Here is a 23,375-nt window from a genome sequence, read left to right on the forward strand (position 1 = left end):
GCTGTTGGATCATTAATTCAGTAATTTAAACAGTGTATTTTCAAGCCTTAAGATGTTTCAGAGGAAAATATGTACCTAAATAATGCACATAAATGGTCTACTCTGAATGTATATGCAGTTCCATATGAATATGAATAAAAACATAAATATGTCAAGAAGATTTCTCTTCTTGAACTTGATATTAAATTTTGAAATAATCACTTGAATTCCTACGACAGTGCTGTTTGTGGGTGGCTGTATAGACCTTAATTTCTTATTTATCTGTCCACAGTCATTTTGCTCTTGCCTAGTTTATTAGAATGTTGTAAAAATTAACAAGGTAAACACCTGTGAATCTATGTATGTATGTATGTATGCATGCATGCATGTATATGTGTATGTATGTATGCATGTATGTTTGTATTTATCTATCTCTCTATCTATCTGTCTGTCTCTCTTCAGCTTTATCAGTTTGAAAGGCAGTATATGCATCTTATGCCAGACAATCAAGGAATTCTATTTTCCACCTTGTATGATAAACTAACTTGAGTGTTGACATGTCGTTCACAGTAAGAAAGTTAGATTTTAAGTAGTACACATTCATAAAGCTTGTAAGTGAATTAGCTCATTTCCAGGCTGAGAAGAACTGATTCCACAGTCACCTGATAATTATTTCCAGCAACCAAAAAATTATGAAGAACAAAATCAAATTTACATGTGTACTATTATTCAAAAATTATCTTCAATTGTTGGTGAGATTGTAAGTCTAAGGTGGTGGTTTTCCAATCATATAAATGCAGATTTATTTTCAGGAAGTAAGGTTACTAATTATCTGTAAATTTGATCCCATAATGTAAATAGTATAACGTGATAAAGACATAACAATAGCACAGTGAACAAAAATGTTTCCAATAATGAAAGTCTAATGAAGCATGACTCATGATTCTGTCTATATGCCCACCACAAAACCCCCTTATTTTGCAAAAATGCTCTCTCATACATATGCATTTTGAATGTCTCGCTGCTGTTACACTGCCAAATCTGACCAGTGCATTAAAGAAACAAAATAGGCTATTTTTTATAACATGCCATTCCTGATATTAATATAGGAAGGGTAAATATAACCAGGATTTTTATGAAGAAACAGCATGTCACATTGACAGTATCATAGCAATATTAAAACAGAGTAGCTGTGTGTTCTCAACATTAGCAAGCTACATTCAAAAATACATTCTAAATATATGCATGCTGTCAGAGAGTGGGAGATCAGGAAAGATGAAGGATTTTAAAGCAACAGAAAAACTATCCTTATTCTTTTAATTTCTAAACATAAGTGGAAATATTAATTTCATTTTTTGCATAGTAACTTAATATATAGATAAAAGCATTAATTCACAGAGCTTTCCCAGATTGACTTTAAAAAATTTGGCCCTTTGAGCTGACATTTTACATTCTTAAACGAGGAGTAAGTCTGCAACAAGAACATCATTCTTAAGCATTACACTTCATCAGAATTCATTAGAGCAGATCTGAAGGTTTCATTATTCTTTAGGAGTACATTAATAAAACTACCACACGCTTATTTTTAATACTATGTATATGAATTATTCTGACAGATAGTTGCAAAGGCAACATATCAATCCTGAAATTAAAAATGTAGTAGGACAAATTAGTGTGTTTCAGCTACCACAAGCTAAGCTAAACGAGAAACTTTCTTCTTAGAAGGCTGGATTGAGCTGTCCTACAGAGGAAAAATGACAGTGACCAAGAAAGTGGTAAGAAGCTAAAGCCTAATTGACATTTCAATTAATACAATGCAATTTTCCATAGTAAATGCTGTTCTCTCTAGCCCTGAGGTTTATTGCTTATTGTTCTTTACCCAGGCAGTCTTAGAGAAGGAAGACTGTAGCCACACTGTTTGTTTCACATGTTTTTTTATGAGACTCTCAACACAGTTCTTACAGTGAAGACAAAACACAACAAATAACAACTTCTTTTCGCAATCTAGCTTCCCTCTGTGCATTTGTAACAAACGATATTAAAAATATTTGGAATCAACGTGTGTTGCTAACTTACTGCTCCATGAAGTAACGCACCGCACTAGGTTGCATCAGTTCTTGAGGCCGAATCTAGCTTTCCCCCAGGGGTTTCAGACGCCCAAGGGAGAGACACTGTATCAGCTCCATTTATGAGTAGAGAGATAAATGGTTTTGCCCTTAATAAATGTAGAGGACTAGATGAAGAGCTCAGGACAACTGATTTTTACTCCCTTAAGCAGCAAGACCTTTTTAATCCTCCTCACTCCCTCCTCCACTAATTTTGCATGGACTATGCTGTTAGTCACAGAAGTTGATGAATGCTTGAAATAGTCCAGTAAGGTTGAGCTAATGAGAATGTTATCATTAAAACTGTGCACTATAGCTGAGAGGCAGGAACCAAACTTCTGAGAACACATAGGGTTTATTTTTCCCCTGTGCTGATGACATAGCATAGCATATTTGGTCTCTTTAAGCAGGGTTTCCTTAGTCATGGAAAGACACTTTCTTCGCTGACATTGATGAAGATTTTTTGACTGCCTTCAGCCAGTTTTAACTATATCTTATGTGCTACAGAGCTCCAAATGTTCCCTGTATATCAGCTTTGTGTCAGTGTGTCCGTTCATTGCCACACTATAAAATATGAACATTTTTTAAAAGCAATTTATTGTGAGTTATTTTATAAGTTTTACATTTCTTCAGGAAGAGAAGAATAGTTGGAAGAATAAGTCTTGAAATGAAAATATTTTATGTCTTGTTAGGAAAACTCTTGTAACTTCCATAGAAATGGTTTCTAACTCTCCACTTTAATCAGCTAGGACAGATAAAAACATAATAGACTAAGATGAGTTGATCAACAGTAATTATGATCATCAATTATATTGCCTTATATGTTTCCTTTTTTGAATTTACAAGAGGCACTTATCACTGCAGATTGTTTGGGCACAATTAAGGTAGTTAATTAAAAGTTTGATATAATGAAAGGTAGCTTTCTCTACTATAATAAATGCTTCCAGTTTCAAGCCACACTAATGACTGTTGGGCAGCATGTTTAACCATTGGCTATGTTCTTTTCCTCTTACTTCAGCGTTAATCTATGAGAAGGGAAATTTAAGTATGAATACCTGTTTACTTTATTTTCTTTGGTATAAATTTTTCTTCCACTCCTCCTAAGAAACTCTTTGGAATTTTATAGAAATAAAGAAATGTAAGCTGTTATGCACAATCATGATTTTATAAGCTACAATGTCTCAACACAAAGAAGGTTCATGGTCATCTGTATAGTGATATAGTGAGAAACGAGAGTCGTTTTACACACACACAAACATAAAATCACATGGCCTATTACATGTTTTGAACTCATGGGAGATAAAGAAAGAGGAAAAAGATGATAACGGAAGAGAGAAAGAAGTAAAAAAGAGAAATTGAAGGAGGGAGAAAGAAGGGGAAAAGCTCAATTTAAATCATCCAAAGACTGCCTCACCTGGGAATCCACTCCATATGTAGCCACTAAACCCAAGCACTATTGCTGATGCCAAATAGTGCTTACTGGTAAGAACCTGATATGGATGCCTCCTCAGAGGCTCTGCCAGAGCCATACTAATACAGAGGAGGATGCTTGCAGCTAACCATCAGACTGAAGATGATGTCCACAGTGGTTGAACTAGACAAAGGACTGATGGAACTGAGAGGGTCTGCAACCCTTGGGAAGAACAAAATGATCAACTAACCAAACCCACCACAGCTCCCATGGACTAAAACACCACCAATGAGTTCACATGGCCCCAGATGCATATGCAGCAGAGATGCTGAGGGGGAAGAGGGAGACTGGGAGGAGGAGCACCTTTATTGAAGCAATGGGAGGCAGGGAGGAGATGAGATTTGGGGAAAGGGATAACATTGAAATATAAATGCTAAGAATATCCAATAACAATAATCTGCTAAAATATTTTATTATATAAATATGTTTTCCAAAAAAACATTTGAATGATCATGTGAAAATGGCTTGAGGCAGTTAATGATACCAAGAATATTATACAGCTTATACATTGAATTGTTACACATTGAACTGCTACATACAAGAGTTCTGAGATACTGTTCTCTGTGTCGTCTCTCTCTTTCTCCCATATTTGCAAATAACTTTAAGGAGTACTATTCTACTGACTTCAAACTTTGAATACCATCACAAAGTTAGTGAAGAAAAAGGGAGTGGCTCCTACATCCAACCATTTACCACCAGAAATGCTGGCTACTGAAAGGTTTAGGGGAAATAGCAATCGTTTCAATTAGTTTTGTAACTTCTGCTAAGCTAACTAAGGTCTAAAAAATTACTCCAAACGCAAAACGACATAGAAGGCACTGCTTAATATCATTTTATCACAAATCAAAATGAGAGAGGATGGGATGAGAAGGATTGGCCCACATGTTATACCTGTATGAGATTATCTATGAACACATATGATTATTATTAAAGAAAATATTCTCATACTGATAAAGCTGACAAAATGGAATCAGCATCATCTTCAGTTTTCAAATCATTTAGCCTTTCCTGGATCTGTTTATTCTACCTGTCTTGCCTGTCTTGGCTCATGTCAATTTGACTTCAAATTTTTGACTATTTCTTCAATTCTATCCATAACTGTTCATCCTCAGGAGGACATAAATTGTTCTAATTGTTGATACGTTAAATTGATTCTTAATTTTCTATATATTCTAATATAGTCAATGTTATTTTTAAACTCAACCCATAGGGCAAATATAAAATAAAATGATAATTTTATTTTTATCTACCTCAAGCCTTAAATAAACACACATTAAAATTAGATTATATGACTGTATTATGTTTTAAACAGAAGTTCCATTATAAGAAAACACAAAATCAATAGTGCTTCAAAAGAGGGATGGAAACAAGAACAAACTGAACAATTCATTCTAAGGCATCACTAAGTACTAGCAAGAAGTTCTTTTGAGACATTGTCCATGAAGATGAAAATTGACAATCATATAATCATGTATATTTCATAAACCGCAATGATATTAAAACAAAAAAATGCCCATGTTTGTTCAAATAAATGTTTAAATTTATTGAAAGTGAAATATATGTATCAATCACTTTACTATTGCTGTGTTTAAACATGATGACTAAGTCTAGAAGAAAGGGATTATTTGGCTTATAGTCTGAGAATGATAATAGCCCATAGGTCCAGGGAAGAGGGAGCAAGTGGCACACATCAAGAATTTGGGAGCAGAAAATAAGAGTCCATATCTCAAACCATAAGCAGGAAGCCAAAACAACACACTGGATATGGCATGATTCCTCTGAAATATGAAAGAATACCTCAAAAGAAATATGCCCTCCAACAAAGCCATACCTCCTAACCCTAACCCTAACCCCAACCATTCATCAACTGGGAACCTAATATTCAGTGCAACAATATATATTATTTTCATGTCTTCATGAATAAGTTAATAAGAATTTTAATTGATAAATTTTATGTCAATTCCAGAAAGCTAATTTTAATGAATATATGTATATATATATATTATAAATGTAATGTATATAATTTGTGTTGTATTCAGTCTAACACATCCAAAATTCCACAACTTAACTAATATTCAAAATGCAAAGGAAAATTAGTTCATACAAAATGTAATCTATGGTATAATGTCTTAGTCAGTGAAGATATTAGTTACTTAGCCCAAGAACTTTAATTAGAAAGTCCACATTGTTGGAGAATCAATACTTGAAATGAAAGAGTCTGTTAATAAATTCTGAGTTTTATTTCTTAAATTATACATCTAATGGAAGGCTAGTATTCATGATATACAAAGAACTCAAGAAGTTACACCTTAGAAAAGAAAATGATTCTATTTAGAAAATGGGATAGAGAGCTAAACACAGACTTCTCAACTGAAGAATACCAAATGAGTGAGAAGCATCTACAGGAATGATCAACATCCCTATTCATCAGATAAATGCAAATTAAAACAACCCTAAGACTCTACCTCCAGTCAGAATGGCTAAGAAGAAAAACACAGATGACAGCAGATGCTGGCAAGGATGTGGAGAAAAAGAAACACTCTCCACTATTGGTGAAGTTGTAAATTGGTACAACTACCTGGAGACCCAAATGTACCACTCCTGGGCATATAACCAAAAGTAGCTCTAACATCTATCTAGGACACATGCACAATCATATTCATAGCAGCCTCATTTATAATAGCCAGAAGCTGGAAAGAAACCAGATGCCCTTCAAGAGAGGGATGGATACAGAAATTTTGTTACATATACACAATGAATTACTACTCAGCTATTAAAAAAAATGAGTTCATGAAATTACTAGGGAAATAGATAGAACTGGAAGCTATCATCCTGAGTGAGATAACCCAGTTGCAAGAGAGCACACATGGTATGTACTCACTTATAAGTGGATACCAGCCTCAAAACTCAGAATACCAAAGAAACTGTCCATAGAAATTATGAAGCTCAAAAAGAAGGAAGGCCAGAATGTAGATGCCTTAGTCTTTCTTAGATGGTACAAAACACTCATGAGAAGAAAGGCAAGGTCAAACTTAGGAGCAGGGATTCAAGAAAAGATCAACAGAGACTACCTCACCTGGGGAACCACCCCACAGGCAGCCACAAAACCCAAGCACCATTGCTGATGCCAAGAAGTGTTTACTGGCAGGAACCAGATACGGATGTCTCCTCAGAGGTTCTGCCAGAGTTATATAGATTCAGATGAGGTTACTTGCAGCTAACCATCAGACTGAACACAGGGATCCCAGTGAAAAACCTAGAAAAATTCCTGAAGGGGCTGAAAGGGTTTGAGACCTCATGGGAAGAACAACATCTTCAACCAGCCAAGGCACTGAGGTAGAAAGGGTAATTAGGAAAGGGGGCACCTTTATGGAAGCAAGTAGAGGGGAAGGGGAATGGGTGTGGGGGAAAAGGGTATAACATTTAAAATGTAAACACAGATAATATCCAATAAAATTGTTTAAAATATACAAATAAATAAATAATCATAAATGGAACTCTGGATCTTAGAAAAACAAAATTAGTATAGATAGATCTAATACATTGCCCCAGGATATGGGTAACAATGAAACACTGTGGTTGAATAGAAGAGAGTCTGGTATGCTTATGTTTAAATGCTTAGTTCATAGAGAGTGCCAATATTAGGAGGTATGGTCTAGTCGGAGTTGGTGTGCCTTTGTTATAGGAAGTGTGTCACTCAGAGTATACCTCAAAGTCTCAGATTCTCAAACATAGCCAGTATATAATTGTCTCTTCCTACTCCCTTTGGATTCAGTTGTAAAATACTGTACTTCTCCAGGACAATGTCTGCTTGCATGCCAAAATGTTTGCCATCATGATAATAATGAATTAAACCTCTGAACTGTAAACCATGACCAGTGCAGTGTTTTCCTTCATAAGAATTTTTATGGTCCTGGTCTCTTCACAGCAATAATACAGAAATTAAAACAAGTACCATACCATAAAAGTTTTATCCTCTGATACTAACAGAAAGTGTCTGTTTGCTGGTAGTTTTAAAAGTTAGTGCAATACACAGAACCTGTTTTCAGATATTCTATTTATTTTTACTAGGATAAAGAACAATATTTTTGAAATTATGTGCTCATGATTCTTGATGATTTAACAAAGAAATGTCAGGGCATAAGGAACCCACCTCTTCAATCAACAAAGTTATCTGTCCATGAATCAATCACATATTTTTGTCTTCAAGATTATATATGCAAAAATACTTGCACAAGATTTTAGACTCAGGGCTTCTGCTCAGCATAGAAAGTCATCCATGTATGACCCTGAAATTTATTTGTAAAATGTAAGACTATAGATACTCCTGTCCTGTATTGTCAGTGTTGTTGCCTGCCTACAGAGTTTCTGTGGGACTTTGTTTTGATGCAGAGTAGACAAATCACCTACCTCTAATCCAGGGACATGTTTCATACAATCACAACAGATTCTAAAACTATGAAAAGTTTCCCATTCCCTTTAAATTAGAATTAAAACCTATAGGACAGAGATGATGACTGACTAGCATACACCATTGACTACTAAAGCATATAAGTTTGCAGCTGGCACAAATAAGGAATCAAACCACTTTCAGATTGAAGTGAGTAGGTAACATATCCTCCACTAGCCATTAGGGTCTGCATGATGTACTTAAGAGAAGATTCCTACATAAAGGTAGCAAGGACATCCCAAGGAGCCTGTTGGACAGTTAGCCAACTATATCCCATGGTTAAGAAAAATTAAAACAAACAACAAAAATAAAACTTCAACAATCAAAAAAAAATGATGTTTCAGAAAAAGTAGAAGGCAAAGTAGGACATCTTAGTTTACTCTCCAACTTTCACATGTGTGACAAAGTATATTTCCTCTCATGCTCTTACACACAAACCCATATCATATACACATGCATAAACATCTTATTCCCATAAATATATGATATGAATCTATAAAATGTTTACTCTCCAAATAATTTGGACAAGTCTCATATAGAACTGGAATACCTGCAGGATACATTCTATATGCAGTTCCTCTGCTGTTCAACTTACTAACCTTGTATATGTTATTCATTGAACTCTAGATACCTTTATGTCTCTTTGATGCTTATTTCTCCTTCTCAGTTCAGTGATTTGGAAAGGTTCTTCCTGGATTCATCTTGTTCTATTCTTCAGAAAGCCCTCAGGTTTCATAAATTTCATCAGATTTACATCCCTTGAAGGTCACTGTCCTTTGTTGTGTAATCTTCAATAACTTGACAAGATATGCTTTTTTATATCCAGGACTTTTATACAATTTAAGTAGTCCTGTCACTGTTACTTCAGCAGGCAAAATTATAACTCTCGTGGCTTCCTTTTTGTCAAAGCCTGTCATCATAAAAACAGTTCTAGAAAACAATGAAACACTCTTCCCTTTACTAAGTTACTCTCTAGTTTTATTTATTAATATAGACCAATGAGAATAATCATAATAGCTGCGTAATCATACTTATTGCTGAATCTTAGGAGCATATTGCCAAGTAAACACTAAAAGGATAGATAGACCAAACTGCTCATTCAGTTCTAAATGAAATTATACTAAATATTAAGTATTTAAATACCTCTCAGATTGGCTTTCTGTCACACTTCTTTACCTATATAGATTTCTATCTGTGACTCATTTACATGCACTTAACACCTTCCTCTACTCAGAGATAACTAAGTCAAGCTCACTAGAAATAACTGACTAATAATCTATTTGAAAAGAACTTTAGAATATTTTCCACCTTCATTTTGTCATAATAAATTAGCAGATGGAAAATGTTATTTAGTATTATCTTAATAATAACTCTGCAAATTAAGAGTTTTAATTTTCTAAGAATGGGATGGAAGCCAACATCAGCATCCGAATAAAAAAGTCAAGACTGCAAGCAATTTTGTTTAATTTCATTGTTGTACATAAGCTAAAATAGTTGTAATTATAATGGCCATATTAACAAAAGGTAACAAAATCTACTTTGTAGAGGGAAACTTGGGCGATGCTTCATTAGAGAAAGCACTTGATGTAAAGCTTAAGGGTTTGTCTTAGTTAGTTAGACAACTTAGTTGTCTTACTGCTGTGTACAGACACCATAACGAAGGCAAGTCTCAAGAGTACAATGTTTAATTGGGGTTGGCTTACAGATTCAGAAGTTGAGCCTATTATCATCAAGGCAGAAAGGATGGCCACATCTAGGTAAGCATGGTGCAGGCAGAACTATGAGTTCTACATCTTCATCTGAAAGCAACTATAATTATATTTGCCAGATGCAGTTATGTATTTCCTATACAACTAATGTATTTCCTATAGGGACACAGATTGGGTGTGCCTGGAACTGCCTCCTTAGCTAAGAATGCTAAAGAATGGAAAGTTCCTGCCGTTTTGAGGGAATGTCAGCTGATTAGACTTGAGCTGTTCCACCTCAAAAGTGAAATGGTTCAGGCCCCACTGACTCAGCTTTGAGCCCCAAATGTTGAAAGTGACATGTTTCAGACTGTCAGGAGGAACAACATACTTCCTTTATAGCAATTTAACCTTGAGAGCTCAGGGCTGGGTTGCTTTTTGGGCTCTGCCTCTTTTGTCTTGAAAGAGGTTCCGAAAAGAACCTTTAGTAAGAGATGGGGATTCTCTCTCAGGAATCACACAGAAGCACCTGGCAAGACACAGGTGAAACAGTATTCTAGGAAAGAAGTCAAGAAGCCCTCTTGGCTTTAGAAGAGCACAAGAGAAAGATGAAACTAGATCAGTAGTACGACACACCTAGAAACAGATTTCTAAAGATTTAGCAGTTTAGTTGTAGAATCAGGCTTGTAAATGGGTATTTTTTAAGTAGCTAAAAAAGGAAGCTACCGTACTAAGTTAGCAGGTATTTACATCAGATTCTACCTCATGGTTTTATGGGTCAAACTATCTTGCCCACAGTGGGATAGGACATCTCATATCAATTTTGTGAATTAAGAAAATGCACCATAGTCTTTCTTGCAGGCCAATTTGGTGGAAGTATGTTCTTAATTATGGTTCTTTTATCTAAAAGACTCTTGCTTATGTCACCTTTTCAAAAAGTTAAACATCTATGGTGTGATGGCACCTGTAGTATCAATTAAAGGTAGTAAAAGGATAATCTCAAGAGATCACTGACCAGTTAATGTAGCCGATGGCTAAGCACCAAGTTCAATGAGAGACTTGGTCTAAAACATATGTCAAAATAAAATAAACTTCAGCACATGCCATGAAGCCTGGCATTGATCGAAGGGCACATGAACACACACAAACAATTCTACTTTGAAATTTGTTGAGTGGACAAAATCCAAAATCAATAACTTATTAACATGCGCTTGTGACTGTAAATGGTAGTGTGTGAAGAAAACTATTAATTTTAGAAATGGGATAATGGTTCATACTTGAAACTTAACATTGTAAGTTCTAGATATTTCAATGTCTAAATAAGCACTAATGAGGTTAAACCCACCTATTTCAACTTGAATTGGTGACCATCTAGAAATATCATATTTAGAAATGAATTACCGGATTTGTCTTTTAAAATACTTACTTTCACATCAGACACCTCAATCCTTTGGCTATTACACTCTTTACATTCCCTCCTCTTCCATGTTCCCAGAGCCATATTTATGGAAGTCTTTTTGGAGCTACATCCATTGGGATTGGATTGTACAGCTCTGCACTTCTGTTGTTTTTGGTTTTCTATAATGGTTCCTACATGAGATGAAAAAAACAATATATATGTCAAAGTAGATAGGGTAAATGCTAAAAGGCAACACACCTACAGAAGTAAGTACAGGAAACTAAGGAATCCTAAGGGTGGGGAAAATAGAATACAGTCTTCTCCAAGGAAGAACACACCAATTAGTTGTCCAATATTAAATGGTCATCTCTGGAAATATGCATATAAATAACACTGTCTCTATGTATTTAAGAGTGTGCTGTGTGTCTGTGTATGTCTGTGTGTGAATCAACAATTAGAGAAAAGAGGTTGGTGATTAATTGTAAAGAGAGCAAGGACTGCAGTATGGAAACATTTGGAAGGAGATAAGGGTAAGGAGTCATGCTGTCAATATAATCTAAAAAAATTAAAATGTAAACTGATAAACTCTAAAATTGCTTAAAATATTTTTCTATTTACTCTTCTACCCAGAAAAGAAGTTTTTCCAGCAAGTGGTTTGTGATAGTGACTGTTTAAATTCAGTTTTGAAATTTAGCACTTATGTTAAAGATATACTATTTTGTTCTATAAAAGCCAACACCAAACTTGCTACTGAGATTTTTTCTTCATTAAAAATATAAAATAAAGAAAAATTATTGCCATTAAAAGGAGTCTTTTTTCTCATTAGCTTTACCATTCTATATTCAACAGATCTATCTATTCTGACCAGGAGACTTGAAGGCAATGGGCATCAAACAACTATACAGGTATCAGCTTAACTATCATCAGTGTGTTTATTAGTAACCATTTCTGTTTATTGCAAAAAATAAAAAATCAATCTATGCTGTTGACTAGGGTCTATTTTTACCTCTCTCTGAATAAATTAACGCTAGTATCTATCTTAACACACTCAGAGAATTTGAGCTTAAAAAAACACATTTCATTTTATTTTAATGTAAAGCATATTTTGAATAGATTGTCCTATTTACTATGGCTGTATTACTAATACCATTATCACAATCATCAACCACTTCATACTTAGCAATAGAAGCAACAACATCCAAAGTTTTAATACATATAAAACATACCATATATGCTAAAAAAATTGGTATTATTCACTGCTCAAATAATCCATATACAATGATAATGTTAGGCAGTAAAATTCAATTTACCCTTACTTAGTTTATATCTTGTCATTCAATGGGCCTTTATGTGAATTTCCTTGGGAATTGTGGGCCAAGGGACCATGATATAGCAGAAGAAATGGAATCAACTAACAGTTTAGACAGCCATAGCTATGATTTAAAAACTTTTGGAGACAGCTTAAGTGAGAAATATCTATCTACTTTGGGTAAGTAATGGATCTTAGGGGTATGTATAGAAAGTGTACTGGCAGGTTTTGTGACAACTTGACACAAGCTGGAGTTATCACAGAGAAAGGAGCCTCAGTTGAGGAAGTGCCTCCATGAGATCCAGCTGTAAGGCATTTTCTCAATTGTGATCAAGGGGCAGAGGGCCCAGCCCATTGTGGGTGGTACCATCCCTGGGCTAATAGATCTGAGATCTATAAGAAACAGGCTGAGCAAGCCAGGGGAAGCAAACCAGTAAGCGACATCCCTCCATGGCCTCTGCATCAGCTCCTGCTTCCTGACCTGTTTGAGTTCCAGTCCTGACTTCCTCTGGTGATAAACAGCAATATGGAAGTGTAAGTTGAATAAACCCTTTCCTCCCCAACTTGCTTCTTGGTCATGATGCTTTGTGCAGGAATAGAAACCCTGACTAAGACAGAAAGGGATAATAGGTCATAACACAGTATCTAATTATCACAGGAGCAAAACCTTAGAAGATGAATCAAGCAGCATTTATAGGAAGCTCAGTGTATAGCTCCTCTAGACATATGTGCTCAGAGACACTCTGTAATAAGGACAGAAAAGAGGAAGGCCCACTGAGGAAACAAAAAGTCCTCATTTTGCATTGAACTCCTAGAGCTATCTGAACAACCTTAATAGTTGGGTTCTCCAATACCTTTATACTGAACTTATATGATTAATCCATCTGTCTTTGAGGAATTTTTTTTTAATTATCTATCTGTGCCAATTTTTAATGAGACAAGAAATTTTTATGTTACTCATGGTATATCCTTCTTTTTTTAAATTTTTTAATTATTAAATTTGTTTAGTTTCTGTGTGTGTGTGTGTGTGTGTGTGTGTGTGTGTGTGTGTGTGTGTGTGTGTGCATCCTAAGCATATTAGTTAAAGAAAAGTTAGGAAAGAATGAAAAGAACAGAAAGCAACGGCAGATGAGGAAGATGAGGAAAGCCTAGAAGAATATAGATGATGAATATATCAAAGACTATAGCCGATACAACTGTTATTGTCCCTGAAATAGAAAAAGGCAACCAAGTAAAGGCTTCTACCTTCTTTCTTGAGTTATACTGACACACTATATGGTATAGCAGAACTCAATCAGTAAGGGAAATCTTGTTACTTTAATAATGCTTTCAAAAGTTAAAATGCTCAGTTATTCACACTTTCCCTTTATCAGTAAAATTACAATATTAGATTTTGTTTTGGTACTAATTACTCTTTGATACTCACTTAAATTATATCTATTTTCATTGATAGCAACTAGGCTTATTATTTAAACTGAGACTAAAATGTATGAGGACCCTGTATATATTCCGCATGCTTCCTCAAGCTATATAATTTGTCTTCTCTTTGTTGCTGTTTTTATCCATCAGTTACATGTGTCCAACATTTGTTGGAATACTAGTTAAAAAAAAAAAAAAAAACAAGATGTTTCTGTAAAAGTTTCTGTTTTCTTTTAATACAAACCTATTTAGGAACATTTCATAAAAGAAGAACTTTATAAAGGAGACTCTCATAGCTTATTTTGAGTCATCTCAATGTTTCTATGTAGGAAAGTAACTCTTATTATCCATTGTGTAATGTCATGTTGCACTCTAGGTTAGCAGGTGTGACTTCAAAGAAAATGAACACACATTGCAACATATGTTATGTCAAAAACACTTCTTCCTTTCTTTAATAACACATTAGGCATGAATATATAAACGTGTCTTCTAAAGTTGAGATAGCCTACATCTGACCCTGAAGAAATTGCTTGACCAATCTTAACCATAACAAGTCTATTCAAAAAATAAGTACAGCAATTCTGTTAATCTCTGTTTAATTAGTGAACAATACACAAAGAAAGAAACTTAGTAAAAAATAACCATAATCATCATTTTTTAATTGTGTGTAAGGTGACAAGTATTCTAAAGAGAAACATGCATAAAAGAGATAAAATTACATTGGCTGGATAAAACATAAAATTGGGAAAAATATTCGACTAGCTCCCATACTATCTGCTATCAGATGCAAATGCATTCACTTGTACTTGGGAGAACACAGTCATTTAATAGCATCTGTTTTGGTACAATTCATGTATCTTATCTGAGTTTGAATTTCCTTTCTTTCCCATAAAATCTACAAACTGGTTTAAATATTGTCAGTTTGGCCTTAAACTCAAATTAGTTATTGCTTAGTTATTTCCACAAGTACTGAACCACCATTACCCCATCATGTTTTGAACATAGTGCACTATTGTGGATAAAAGGTTGGTGTTCCTAAGTTGATCTTTGGTACTATGCAGAGTACTTTTCCATACCAAAAATGGTAGAACATAAGTATTAAGGCTTAATGTAAGTATAAGTTTAATGTGTTGTATTGGTGTTGTCTTCACCAACTGGGCTTTGCCACCAGTGTTTAGAGAGCCTTTATGTTCTTCGCAACAGCCTGAGCTCTGTGGGGATTCCTACGGAACCCCTTTAGAAAGAAACTTGCCAAGAACCAGCCTCAGACTGAAGAGTGGTTCCAGGGGAGTGTCTGGAAGGAGGAAAAACAAAGAACTAGAAGTCAAATTGTGGAAACAAGAAGACAACCTATGTTCTTCTCAAGACAGCTTTCCAGATTGCTTTCTCTAAGTTCTGCTCTCTCTGGATATTCCCAGAGAGCTCTCTCTCTAGACAGTTTCTCTTGCTATTTTGTGTTCAAGACCGTTCTCCAAGCAGTTTTCTCTAGCTATTCTAAAAAAAAAAAAAAAAAAAAAAAAAAAAAAAAAAAACTGTGGATAGCTCATCACTTGAGCCTTTTACTCCAGGTTACTATTTGATTATCCTACAAATGAGCATTTTGTTAACCAGTTCCTTAATGCTTAGGAGGCAGCAAGCATACATTTTCTTTTAACATTGCAAACAAAAAAAGAAAAAAAATCAGAGATAAGATAGCTGAGTAGGATCATGTCCTGAAATTTCAATTTTTTAACTTTATTTTAAAAAACAAAGATAAAAGAAAAACAAATTTAAACATTTTTGCATAAATGTATAAAAATACAATTGTGTCAGTGCTTAGCTTTTTTTTTTTCTTTTTTTTAAGGTTTGATATTCTGCGTTAAGGTCTTACTATTTACAATGAGCAAAAAGTACATGTAAAACAGGGTGTAACCCAGAATTAGTCAACGTGTTCTTGGTGTGTAAGGATTGAGCATGACGGTTTTTTTCTTTTGTTTTGTTTTGTTTTCTCTTCTTTTCTTCTTGAACTTCACAGAGTCTGTGAGTTGTTTCTGGGGCAGTCCGAGCCTCTGGGGTTAGCATCCCACTATCAGTGACTGTATATTATGTCTGTTCTTTTATGACTGGGTTATCTCACTCAGGATGATATTCTCTAGACGCAGCCATTTTCTTAAGAATTTGATTAAGTCATTGTTTCTGATAGCTGATTTGATTTGCATTTCCCTGATGGCTAAAGGATGTGGAGCACTTCCTTAGATGTTTCTCAGCCATTCGATATTCCTCAATTGAGAACATTTTGTTTAGCTCTGTACCCCATTTTTAATAGGTTGTTTGATTCTCTGGTGTCTAGCTTTTTGAGTTATTTGTACACTTTAGATATTAGGCCTCTATCTGTGGAGTTGGTAAAGATCTTTTCCCATTCTGTTGGCTGCCGTTTTGTTTTCTTGACAATGTTCTTAGCCTTACAGAAACTTTGCAATCTCATTAAGTCCCATTTGTTAATCTTTGACCTTAGAGCTTTAGCCATTGGTGTTTTGTTCAGAAAATTTTCTCCTGTGCCTATGTGTTCTAAGGTTTTCCCTACTTTCTCATCTAATAGTTTTAGTGTATCTGGTTTAATGTGGAGATCTTTGATCCAATTACACTTGAGCTTTGTACAAGGAGATAAGAAAGGGTCTTAACATACCTTGGCCTAACTTTGGTCTGTCTCTCAAGCTGACCCTGAATTCAGTAATCTGTCTGGCTTTTGTAAGCATAAACAAAAAGTCTTAGCTTGGTGATGTCTCCTGTGATTACTACTCTCTACTTCTCTTTATCTCCTTCCTTAGTATCTTTCTGTAAAGTAGGGTCATATTATGGCTGCCTCTGTTCCTTTAGCTCAGTGAGGACCCTTATACTATGTACAAATTGCTGTCTGTACTGAAAGACTTGAAGAGCTTTTGTATCCAGGAGACTCCCTCGTCAAAGAGGCAAGGAGGGAGCAATCTAAGCAAAAGTTAGAGATTTATTAGTCCGGCTCATCAGGGTTGTCCTACACCCTGAAGAGAGGAAACCCCAAAAGGTTGTTACAAGTAGTTTTTATATTTCTTAGGGATATAGGTTACATCAACAAGGTTATGATTCAAATTCATTAGATAAGCATATTTACCTTCAAATCTGTTGGCTAGTGAGCATAGCTGTCAGGACCCTAACTGGGGCTTTCCAGAGGGTCAGATGGCTAGCAGTTAGCACATTTCTAGATTCTTATAATAATAATTTACTCAAGGAAGTCCCTTAGGCCAAGGCAGTGTTGGTCCTTTAATCTCTATTTGTCAATCAAGGGCTGGAAGAAGAAGAATCTATGGAATGAAGAGGGCAGGAGTGTCAAGGGCAAAGAATTTCCCACTGAGACTTCTTCAGTACAAAGGTGAGGTCAAGTGAAATCTTAATTAGTCAGATAAGGCTAGAGCCTGTGATTTGGCAATGGAAATAGATGACAGTGAAAGTTTTAAAGAAGGAACAAAGAGACAGAAATATAGATGGAGAAGAGATGAAGAGAATATGAAGGAGGAAGATAAACCAGAACCATATGGTCCTAAGAGCCATATGTAACTGGAGATTTCACAGATAGATGATTGAGTAATGTAGGACACATCTTTCCAATCTAGGTGTGCAGGTTGTATCAATATCAATTGGGTTTTGAATTGTTTGTGTAGGCATTTTGGGGGTTGAAGATTTTAGCAGCAGGCTAACCATGGAAACCTGTGAAGAACTTGGTTTATGGCTATCAATGGAGGAGAAAATACTGCATTGCCTGCATGTAGCCAGCTTTAGCATGGATTGTTTTGTTTGTTTGTTTTTTGTTTTGTTTTGTTTATAAAATTACGGACTATATTATTATACAATTCATATTGCATCCTTATATTTTTCCGTAGTTGAGATATATGTTTTTGAATTCATGTTTTTTAGAGTTTTTTCTGTAGCCTTAAGACCTGTTCTGAAGGTCATAGAATTTATCATTTTGCTGATACATTGGTCACACCTTTGTCTCCAGGTTGCATGCTGTCTCTGATCATCATAGAGCCATTAATGTTAACAGGGAGAGAATTCCTTGAAGAATGAATGCAATATATATATATATATATATATATATATATATATATATATATATATATATATATATATATATATATATATATATATTGCCTTATGCCCACAACAGTCATCAACACTCTTGGAGGCCAAAGACTACTAGCCCTTTCCCAGGGGCAGAAACCATATCATTCTGTCCCTACCAAGGCCAGGCTGGACTGGCAACAACACAACTAGATGTAACCCAAACTTTGTACTGGAAGCTTTGTTGGGTTGTAAGATACAGTTAGTAAAGATTCTGTCTCCCAATATTTGGCTATTTCATTTAAATCAATACTACTTGGTTGACCAAGAACTTGAGACTAGGTAAATCAGGGAGAGGTATAGGGAAAAACAAACTAATACTGGTCAAAAAAAAAAAAAAAAAAGTGCAGTGATGAAATGACTCCTAATGATAGTTTGCTATGCTCATAGAATATCTGACTTGTTCAACTGTCATCAGAGAAGCTTCTTTCTGCAATACATGAAACCAAATGCAAAGACCCACAGCCAGACATTGCACAGAAAGTTAGAGATCATGGAGCACTCAGCCCTAAAAGAGAAGTCTCCTTCAATTCCCTTCACACATATCTCAGGAGATCCCATGGAAGTGAAAGCAGAGTTTTAAGAGCCAGAAAGGAAAGACAATAATACAATAATATACAATAAATCAACATGAGCAAAGCTCATATGAACTCTAGATGTTGACGTATCATGCACAATGCAACAGGTATTCTACATATTTATTATGACTTCGAGTTTAGTGGTTTTTATGGGATTCCTGTGTGTGTGTGAATGAGCATCGTATCTTGGGCTTTTTTCCTTCTGTTGGAGACTAGGCTAGCTTTGACCTCACAGAGGACTGCTTTCTTCTGCCTCCTGAGTTCTAGAACCAAAGGCACTTACCACCATTTCCAACATTAGATTTTTTAGTTGAATTTTAATGAACTGAATTAATAAATATATGAAAACCAAATCAGTATAATAAAAAAAATAAAAAGTGCAATCTATACTGACTTACATAAAGACTTGTTGGGACAAAATAAATTACTATCCATGAAAATTCTTCATGCTTTGTTGAAATGTTACCAACTATTGTTTGTCCTGGAAAAGCCACAAGTCTTCTGTGACTCCATTTGTTCATGCAACTGCATAATCCTATTTCTGAAATGTGTCCTAACCATGCTTTAAAAAAAAAAAAAAAAACTTTATGGCAGTGTATCAGCTGTGGCCTTTTTAACACCACCAGTGAAACTACACTTTTAGTTGAGTTCCACCAAAATTTGTAGCCAGAAGCTTATTTATGAAATTAGCCCATTCACCTTCTTGGCAACTATTGTAGGCTTTGATTATCCTCTACAATTTTATCAGTGCTTAAGTAACAAAGATGTTTTAATACATCTATGACAACTTTTGTGTATCAGATATAGATACATACAGCCATTCCTATGCTTTACTCTAAGTATACTAAAGATGTATGTTCCACTCGATGCTTTCCTCCTGGAATTAAAACCAAGTCTTATTTAGAACTACCCCAGCTATATTCATGGGAGCTCATTATCCGCTGTTCCCCCTAGAACAGTATTTCTATCTGAGCTTTCAGGTAGTAAACAATTTGAATGAGGAAGTTAAATATTACTTACTTCCCTACTGAAGCTTTGTTGGGATTTCTACAATATATGGGGTAAGTCATTTGGGGACTTTATGCTCTCAGTTGTCCCCTTATAATAGTTGGAGCAATTACTTTAGTGGCAAATGTGGACTAATTATTTTGAAATCTCAGTTTAAGTCCACAGCTTTTTTGAGTTACAGAAGTACTAAAATGACCACCAGAGATTCATGCCTCAGGGCCGGGTGACAGCCCACAGCCTTCTATTGCTGGCAAGTATTCCAGCACCACAAATATGTAAACATGCTTTCCTTTACTTCACTGCTCTAAAGGTTGCTGAGATACAGGTTGCTTTAAAAGTGTGTGTGTGTGTGTGTGTGTATGTGTGTGTGTCTGTGTGTTTGTGTGTGTACATGTATGCACGCCTGTGCATAGCATGTGCATGCACCATTAAAAAGAATATTTGTACAATCCTTGACAATAATTACTCTAACTTCAAAGGACAATTCTTATTCTTGAAGAATCATTAACAGCAAACAGATAGCCAGATTCAATAGTTCTGATGAGACTCATTACTCATAGTTCTTCATTTATGATGAGTTTCCTTTGCTTCATGAACTTGTCAGAGTGTCGAACATGTAGAATAATAATGTAAGTACTTGCTTTTATAATACATAGTATTGAATACTGATGCTTATGTTATTTACAAGCACTTCAATATTGGCCTCGTCTCCCAACTCTCCTCACTTATAACCTGCCATAGTAAGTGTTGTTAACATAAAGCAAACATGAACATACACAGGTAGTTTCAGTGTACATATCTATTGGCTGTCTGGAAGAAAATCATTCTTATCACAAACACTGAAATAGGAACTGGGAAATTGTCCTCAAATTCTTCCAGTACTTAAAAAGTTATAGCCTTGTCTTTAAAGCAAAACACATGTGTGTGTGGCCTTCAAATGTGGGCAAATAGAGTTTCATTACACATCTTAGGATAGAATTCTCCAGAAAAATTCTTGATAGCTCAGGTAAGCACAGAGATAGGCTTCTCTTGTTTTGATTAGTTCTCACTTCTCCTACTTAAAGTATATTTACATACATTTAACTCTATAGAACTTTCACTATAATCTTACATGAACTGTTCTAATCCACAATAACATAAGCACTGTGTATTCTTCTCACCCTGGTTTCAGTAGTACCAAGCACATTTTTTTGGCACATTGTGAACACACAGTAAATCTTTTCTGGATGACTGTTTTTCTTTATGCATATAAATTAAGAGCTATATCTAATTGGATAACCTGCAGAGTTTATCTAATTTTGAAATGCTAATTTCTAGGCTAATTCTTATTCACATTTGGCTTTTCAGATACTACCTATTCAGAAGAGCAAAGGAAAAACTGCTTCTTTCTGGGGTCATTTGATTTCACAATCTGCTTCCTCCTGAAACAAGGAAGTGGAGCTTCTTTATCCGCCAGGCTTTCTAAATGCTAAATTCTTGCATACAATTGTACTTAATATGAATCACCCACTTTTGCAGAGGAGGCTATTTGTGGACAGTGCTAGATGTTGTATGATCAAGTTACTAGATCTGTTAGTGCTCCGTAAGGCATTCTGTTATTGGCTGGATCTCTAGGCCTGAGAGTTAATGGCAAACTGAATGTCAGCCAGTTCACAAGCTTCTAATCATGACCGGCTGGTGTTTATAGGTCTTATGCCAATAAAAAAGCATCCAAAAATGACAAATGTAACTGGATCAGAGAGCAGTTGGTTCCAATCCACTGTCAATTAGAACTGAAATGATAGATTCCAAACCTTTTGTTTTCTTTTTTTCCTGAGTTGTTATCTATCAAATTTCTAACCTCTACCAAATCTCTGTAATGTAACAAGATATGGAGCATTTGAAACTTCATTTGTAAGGGAGCCAACTTGATTTTCTTACCTTTTAGATTTCCAAATGTTTCTACAGTCATCCTCTTCAAATCTTAATATTATCTTCCTAATAAAAAGAGAGTTCTATGAAGAACAGTAAGTGTATTTAGAATACACACACACACACACACACACACACACACACACACAAATGAAGAAAAATGAATGAAAGAAATGAGCCATCTGTGAACCATGACGGCACAGGCAAAATCTTGGGGAATGTCTTAAATATTCCCTTTATCTCTCTGACTGGTTAAAACTTACTATTATATTTGAACTCCATACTCATTGCTAAACAGAGTACTTTGTTGTATAGAGGGGCACTTAGAGAATAAAAGATATGTTCTCTTTCCCAGAAGAACAAATGATGAGATTTGAAAGAGCCAAGGGAAACATTTTAAAGACTGCCCAATCAATAAGCATAGTTTCATATTTGGCATTAGGAAATGAATGCAAATGGACTTCTTAGTGAACAGAAAAGAGATCAATCACAGGAGGCTCCTGAATACCTACTGAATGGAAGCAACTTTGGGTGATTTAGGTCACATGGCTATTTCTTCACATAAAGGGCAGAAAGGGATGCTGAATTAGTCTCTCAGCCTCCTGTTCTACACATACCCTATTCATCTTTAATCTTCATAGAGTCACAAACTGACTTTCTCTCTCAAACCTGTATACTGTATGCGATTATAATTTTTGTAATAAATTTCAAAGTTGTTATCATTTTCCCCTGTCCTCAAAATTCTGGTGCCTTGAAAAAGGTACTTCTTTCATTTTTCATTAGTGTTCTTTGTAATATCTCTGACTCACTAATTCATTGATTTATTCAACACAATTTGGTTAAATACCTACTATGTGAAGAGCAGTGTTCCAAATGATAAAAATAGATCAGAAGGAAAAACAGATCCGGAATTGTCTTTTCCTTCATTTTAGACCACATCCTTGTGGGCAGAGAGAAGACTGAAGAACAGAAATAAGCAGGTAAAACATTTAATTTGCCAGATGGTGTAAATTTCTGTGTAGTGGAAACAGGGAGAAGCCATATAGAATGTCATCAGGAAAGGGTTCCAATTGAAAAACTGGGTTTCTAGAAGATTTGACATGTGAAGAAAGAATGAAATGAACTACAGGAGCAAAGCGTGGAGCTATCAGGGTTCTGCATGTTCAGGCCTGAATTGCAAATTCAAAATCTCTGGGGCAGAACTATTTTTGATGTATCTAAGAAATAATAAGGGATACAGCATGACTGGAGTTTCATTAATGAATGGAAGAATGATAGGGGGAAAAGGAGAGACTTTGCCTTGGATTCATAGTTAATGGGGATGCCAATGAAAGTTTTAAAGCAACATTGTTTATTGAATTTGCTTTGTAAAACCTTGTAATATTTTCACTTTTAGGAAAGGTAGGATGGATATGGAATACATTCCCTGACTCAGATTTGTTGGTAGAGAGTCCCGAGGAAGAAAACATATACAGATATCCACTACAAAAATCAAAACACAGAATAGCTCTACTCCCTTCTTTCATCAATGACTTGGACTTTACTTTATTCAACATCTGTCCTTAGGCATAGAACCTGGAAACAATTGAACAGTTAGATATGCTGTGATTTAGGATTTTTAAAAAGATATCATGAAGTACATTTGTGTGTGGAGGTATGTGTATGTAATGAGCTCATACATGTGCAAGTACTTGGCCATGTATGGCACATAGACAAGAGGAAGATATCTTGTGCTTTGCTCAGTCATGAGCCACCTTAATTCATTGAAACAGGAAATTAAAAATACCAAGTCCAGGATGTGTTTCCCAGATACTCATTGGAACATGGCTAAATCCCAAGTGGACAGCCCTCCCCCCCCAAATCTAAGTACTTTCCCACTCCTATGCCAGAAGTCATAATCTGTAAAGAACTCTAATTCAACCTATTT

This window comes from Micromys minutus (genome assembly GCF_963924665.1).
Source record: "Micromys minutus genome assembly, chromosome: X".
In the NCBI taxonomy this organism is placed as follows: Eukaryota; Metazoa; Chordata; class Mammalia; order Rodentia; family Muridae; genus Micromys; species Micromys minutus.